We start from the raw sequence: 6,000 nt of genomic DNA, 5'->3' as shown, positions 1-6,000 counted from the left end.
CCCCTCTACCTAACCAACCTAAACCCTTCCAGCTCATGACCCCAGCCATACCTGCTCCAGGGATCCAAAGCCTTGGGGTCTATTCTTCTCTAGCAGTCCTGACAACAGTCACTGACACCTTCCTGCCACTGCCAGGGTTGACCACCCCACAGAGGGGCGGGTTGGCTCCATACTGTCGTGGTTTCTGTAACAAATGCTGGGACATGATCTGTAAGGTATGATTCCGTGAGTATGACTATGTCAGGCTTGACTCGTCTGTGAGACAGCTCTCCCAATTTTGGCACAGACCCTCAGATGTTACTAAGGAGCATTTTGCAGGGTCAACAGGGCTGGATTTGCCCACTGTCATTTCCAGTGCCTAGGTTGGTGCCAGGTGGCTGGCCTGGTTTCATTCCATTTTATTGACTTTTTCATGGCTTGTTACAACTTTGTGGCTTGTTAGGCCATTTAAGAGTCAACCACATTACTGCCTATCTGGAGTCACATGCAGGCTAGGTGAGGACAGCAGACTTCCTTCCTTAAAGTTAGTGAACCAGATGGGTTTTTACAACAATCGACAATGGTTTCATGGTCATCCTTAGACTTTAATTCCATTTAAATGCCATGGTGGGATTTGAACCCTGGGTCTCTGAATTACCAGTCCAGTGACAATACCACTATGCCACTACCTACCTTGAGGGTAAGTGTGGGGATCTCGTGGCAGGGGCAGGGGGGGAGGCCTGGGTGGGGTGGGTGACAGGGGTGGGGGGTCAGTGGAGGGTGGAGGTCCTGATAGCAATGTTGTGACATGACATACATGTACCTTTAAGGGACTGTATCTTCAACTGCTGTAAATCACTACCACCTCAACAGGATGTATGTGATGTATTAGTCCCATGACTTGTATTCAGTCTAAAAGCAGCAGTAGTCAAGTCAGATGTATTATACATAGTCTCCCGGTTAATTCTAACTGTACATAGTCTTATCTTCAAATAAAGAACCCACATTATTGTTTCATTAATCTTTATTGTGTGATTGGTATGTTCACGTTGAACAGAAGAACATAAGAGGCAAGGCCAGGCAGGGAGGAAGCATGGAGGGGGTGGCGGGTGTTGGGGGGGGTGGTGCAGAATGTGGGCACTCATTTTGGAAAGGTGCCATGATGGAGGCCCTTCTACCCCTTCCTGTCCAAGGCCCGAGCAGGGTAAGCTGCCAGGCTTCCATCTTGTCCCTGATCTCCTCCTGCTGGCCTCAAAATTGAGTCTGGGTGGGAAGCAGCCCTTAAGTGGCCATTAATTAGCCTCTTAAGGTCCTTCTTGTATTATCACCACTGATCACTGTGTTGTATTATGGTGTACAGTTACGTCTTAATTATGAGATCTTGTTACTTGTATGTTTAAACATGAACCATTTATTGTTAATCTTTAAGTATTTACAGATCCCAGGTTGCTGCCCTGCATTCTGCTGCTCCATGCAGGTAGGTTTCTTATAGAGTGCTCTTTCAGTCTATTACTACATGAATCTATACTTCATAACATGGGCTGTGCTATTCTCTAGTTCGACGTTAATCATTGATCTGCTGAGCACCTTTACATTACAATGGCATGCAGGCATATATAACATCATAGAACATGCCCCTTTCTTATACAAATAAATCTTTCCTCCCTTCCCAAGGAGTATTACAATACAATCTTTACTTGCTATCCCTTCTCCCCCACCTCAAGTCATTAACTTTACACATTCAAATGGTCTTGAAGCTAGACAGCTCTTCCACATCACAGTCTGTCACATTTGCAGGAATGGTAATAGTACTATGTGTTTTTTGGTATTTTGTTATCTCCATTTGATTCACTTTTTGCACTCCTTTGAGTTGTGTTTCTCTTTATTAACTACCCATTTGCTTTTGTCAGACACTGTGGGTTTGTCCTGTTCCTTCTGAGGGGAACATGCAGGCCTTTTATTCCTCAAGTGGATTTGGATTTTCTTTATCCGTGATGCCCACCATAATCTTGCTGGACATACACGTTTCACAAATGGAACCTTCATTTCCATTTGTTTCAAAATGTCAGCCAAACACTTGTTTGCTGTTTTATTTTTAAATCATTTTGAAAGCTTATGAACCTTTTCATTCAGCTCAATGGTTTTCAGTACACCCAGTGTTCGTTCTTCTTCTAGTACTTTACACTTAAATACCAGATTTACATTTGCCAATCTTATTTCTGTCTTTGCTTTCTCTGTCTGTGACAGAACTTTGTCCTTGTCCTTCTTTTTGATTTCACTGTTGGCCAGGCCTATCTCCAGCAAAGTCTTAACTTGTTTCAGTTCTATAATTGTGCTACTCATAGCTTCATTATCTGCTCGCAGTTTGGAAAGTACTATGGCTTTGCCTTTCAATGTCTCCCCTTTTCCATTCAGCTGCTTCTTCAGCTCTTCAGTCTGTTTCTTGCAGCTTTCGGAATCATCCTGGAATATGGAACATTGCTGAGTCTTCTCTGCCAACTGGTTCTTCGGTTTGTTAAATTCAATTTGCTTCTCTCCATAATTTTTCAGAGGAATAAACTTGGTCCCAAGGGATTCTTGTAGCATGTGGAATTTCTTTAACAGGTCATCCTTTTCTTTGCAAAGCTTGCTTGCTTCATCTTGAGTTTTCCTGTAATTCAGTAGAGTCTCCTCGAACTTCTTCTGTTATTCTTCCATTCTACTGTTTAAGACAGTCTTCATTTTTCATGTGCTGAATGGTTACACATTCCTTTTTGCATGTGATCTTGAAGAACAATCAACTGTTCTTTCAACTGTTTATTTTCTTGTTGACCTCTAGCCAACTCATTCTGGGCTTCAGTGCATTGTTTCTATGTTACAGATAATTCCAACACAGCTTTTTCTGATGTAATATTCAGTTTGTATAGCTCCTCATGTTTTTTCCATTGCTACCTATTGATACTTCAAGGAGCCTTTCAGGGTCACAACTTTATTGTGTGCCTTTTCTGCCTGCTGTTTTGCCTGGCTGTACTTCTGGTTAAGTTTTCCTAACTCCTGCTTTGACTTGCCTACTGTGCAATTGAGGGTTGTTATTTCCTCCTGGTGCCTTTGTGTTGTTCTGAAATGTATTTGTTCAGATCTTGAACAGCTTGCTTCATTGACCACTTCAGTTTAATCTGCATTTTCAGAGGCATATACTCAGCTTGAATCTTGCACTTCAAATCTTCCAGTTCAGCACTGATACGAACATTTTCCTGTCAAACAACTTCATTTACTTTAATGCACATTTTGCATCTTTTGAGTTGCCTCAGATAACTTTCCTTCATTCACAGCCATTTGCTCACTCTGGACTCCCTCACTATGGGGCCTTTTGTTTCCCTCTCTCTGGAGTCTTTTGTTGCCCTCGCTCTGGAGTCCCTTGTTACCCTCAGTGCTTTTTTTGGAGTTGCCCTCTCTCTGGGGTCTCTCGTTGCCCTCAGCATTATTGGGAGTTGCCCTCTGTATGGGCATTTTTTTCTGTTGTTACTGCTTTAAATGTCAATGCCCTTTTAAGGTTATCTGTACAGGAACCATTTTTTCACTCAGGCTGTCGGTTTCTTTGTCTGTGAATTTCCTGTGCTTTTATGATTTTGGCAGTCTCCCTGATAATCATGGGCCTTTGTTTTTTTAAACTTGTTAAAGAAAATACTGCAGCATTTCTTTTATGGGTGATTCTTTATTTCTTCTTTTTCTCTGCAGGTGCTTTTTTGAATATACTGCACTTTGAGAGTGTTGGTGGGCACATTTTTTTTTAAAGTTGCGAGCTGTCAATTCTGTGGTGATTTCTTCTTTTAAACTCTGCAGGTTTTCTTTTCCTTAACTCTGCAAATTTCTCTTTTTATTCTGCCAGCCAATTTTTATATAATTTTTTTTTAACTTAAACCCGGCTGCCAAGTATTATGGTGCACCTGTAGATTCCCTCTGCAGCTGTCTTTCAGCTGCCCTCTGGATACTGAACCCTGGGACTTCTACCTATTCTAAAATGTAAATATAGCTTCTTTTTTTTGTATTTTTGCTCACTAAACTATTTTTTTCTCATGAACTGTCCAGGTTCTTTGACTGCATGACTCAGAGCCTCACAATTTTCTGTCATGTTACTCACCCTACTTGTGATCTAAACAGTTTTTTTGCTTTGCGTCACTCAGAAATCTTGCAATTTTTGTAGTTGTTCTTACCCGTCTTTGTGATCTGACCAGGTTTTATCATTTTACTCTGTGTCAGCTGAGTGTCTTGCAATGGACCTCCACTTTGGTGGATTCCGCAACTCATAAGTCTGTAGTGAAGCTCCTTCAACTGTTTCTTCCTAGGCGCACATCTCTCTGGTTTAGCTTCAGTTGCTTTTAGTTTCTCACAACTTGGGATACTGTTCTGTATTAATCGTTAATATTCCACCTTTCATATCCCACCACTGCCACCATGTTGTATTATAACTGCTTTTCACCTTGCTGTATTATGGTGTGCATGGTAATGTCTTGTGTTACTTGTATGATTAAACATAAACCATTTATTGTTAATCTTTAACTATTTACCAGGTTACTGTCATGCTTGGTGCTGCTTCATGCAGGTAGACTGCTTCTAGAATGTTTCTTCTATAGTGTTCTTTCTAGACTGCTCGCTCAGTCTCTTACCATGTAACTCTACACCTCATACCATGGACGGTGCTATTCTCCAGTCCCACATTAACCCTTACTCTGCCGAGCGCCTTTGCATTACAATGGCACACAGGCTCATACAACATCATACAGCAGCCCTCAATTGTGGCAGTGGCAGGCAGGAGGGCAGTGGGAGGGCTACCCATGGAATTCTGAAGGCCCCCCCAGGCAGCAGGAGACCATTCCAGGCAGCAGGAGACCATAAAATTCTGTCCCTAGTTATGAAAAGAGCCAATGACCTGACTTTGTTTGATTGGCCAGAGTTTGTACAGATGTGGAACAGAAACCATTCCACAATTGATGTAAAGAGTTGCCATGTGGATAGGGATGCATTAGGTGAGGTCACAGAGTGGTAGTACCTCACGCAGTAAAAGAAAAGATTCTGGCACACTGTACCTTCCAAACCCACATCCGCTAGCAAATAGAAGGACAAGGGCAGCAGATGCATGGAAACACCACCATCTAGAAGTTCCTCTCCAAGCCACACACTATCCTGACTTGGAAATATATTGCTGTTCCTTCACTGTTGCTGGGTCAAAATCCTGGAACTCCCTCCCTAACAGCACTGTGTGTGTACCTACCCCACATGAACTGCTGCTGTTCAAGCAGGCAGCTCACCACCATCTTTTCAAGGGCAATTAGGGATGGGCAATAAATGCTGGGTGAGTCAGGAACGCCCACATCCCATGAATGAATACAAAAAACATACTGAACAAATGGGCATAATTAGTATGAAATCCGTAGACAGAGGTTTTGCCTATTAGCCTCGTCTGGATGGTGATCCATTGGCTAACAAATCTATGATCCATCAAAATTGTAGAGATAAGCCACCAAGAACTCCTTTACAACCATAGTCACAGATGACACAATAATTTTAAACAGTGCATTTAGTCTTTTGTGAAAAGGAAAGATTACAACCGGAATTGAACCTAGAGAGAGAGGAAGACTTAAATCACATGAAAGCTAATTATGAAAACATAATTAACCAGGAATATAGATTAAAAACAAGCCATTAATGAACCTACTGAGATTATGAACCACAAGGATATTATAGTGCGTCGAAAGAAAGCAAATAAAGGAAATGCCTAAAAGAAAAAGAAAAAAGATCTCCTGTGAGCCCTGAACTGAAACCATGAGTTGAAAACCTAACCCTACATCAAAACCTGAATGAAGATCAGAAAGACTTCATAAACACGTTGTTATACTTGATTTATAGATATAGTTTGAAGAGAAAAAAGAATCAGCTATTATTCTGCCAAGTGTGCATATTCACAAAGCTGTGTTTATTTGCTTTTGAAGTTGTATAGCTGGGAAAACAGTAAATAGTTTATTGAAGAAAAAACAATTTTTT

The sequence above is a fragment of the Carcharodon carcharias genome, chromosome 4 (genome assembly GCF_017639515.1).
Source record: "Carcharodon carcharias isolate sCarCar2 chromosome 4, sCarCar2.pri, whole genome shotgun sequence".
In the NCBI taxonomy this organism is placed as follows: domain Eukaryota; kingdom Metazoa; phylum Chordata; class Chondrichthyes; order Lamniformes; family Lamnidae; genus Carcharodon; species Carcharodon carcharias.
Note: the sequence above shows the minus strand (reverse complement) of the source record.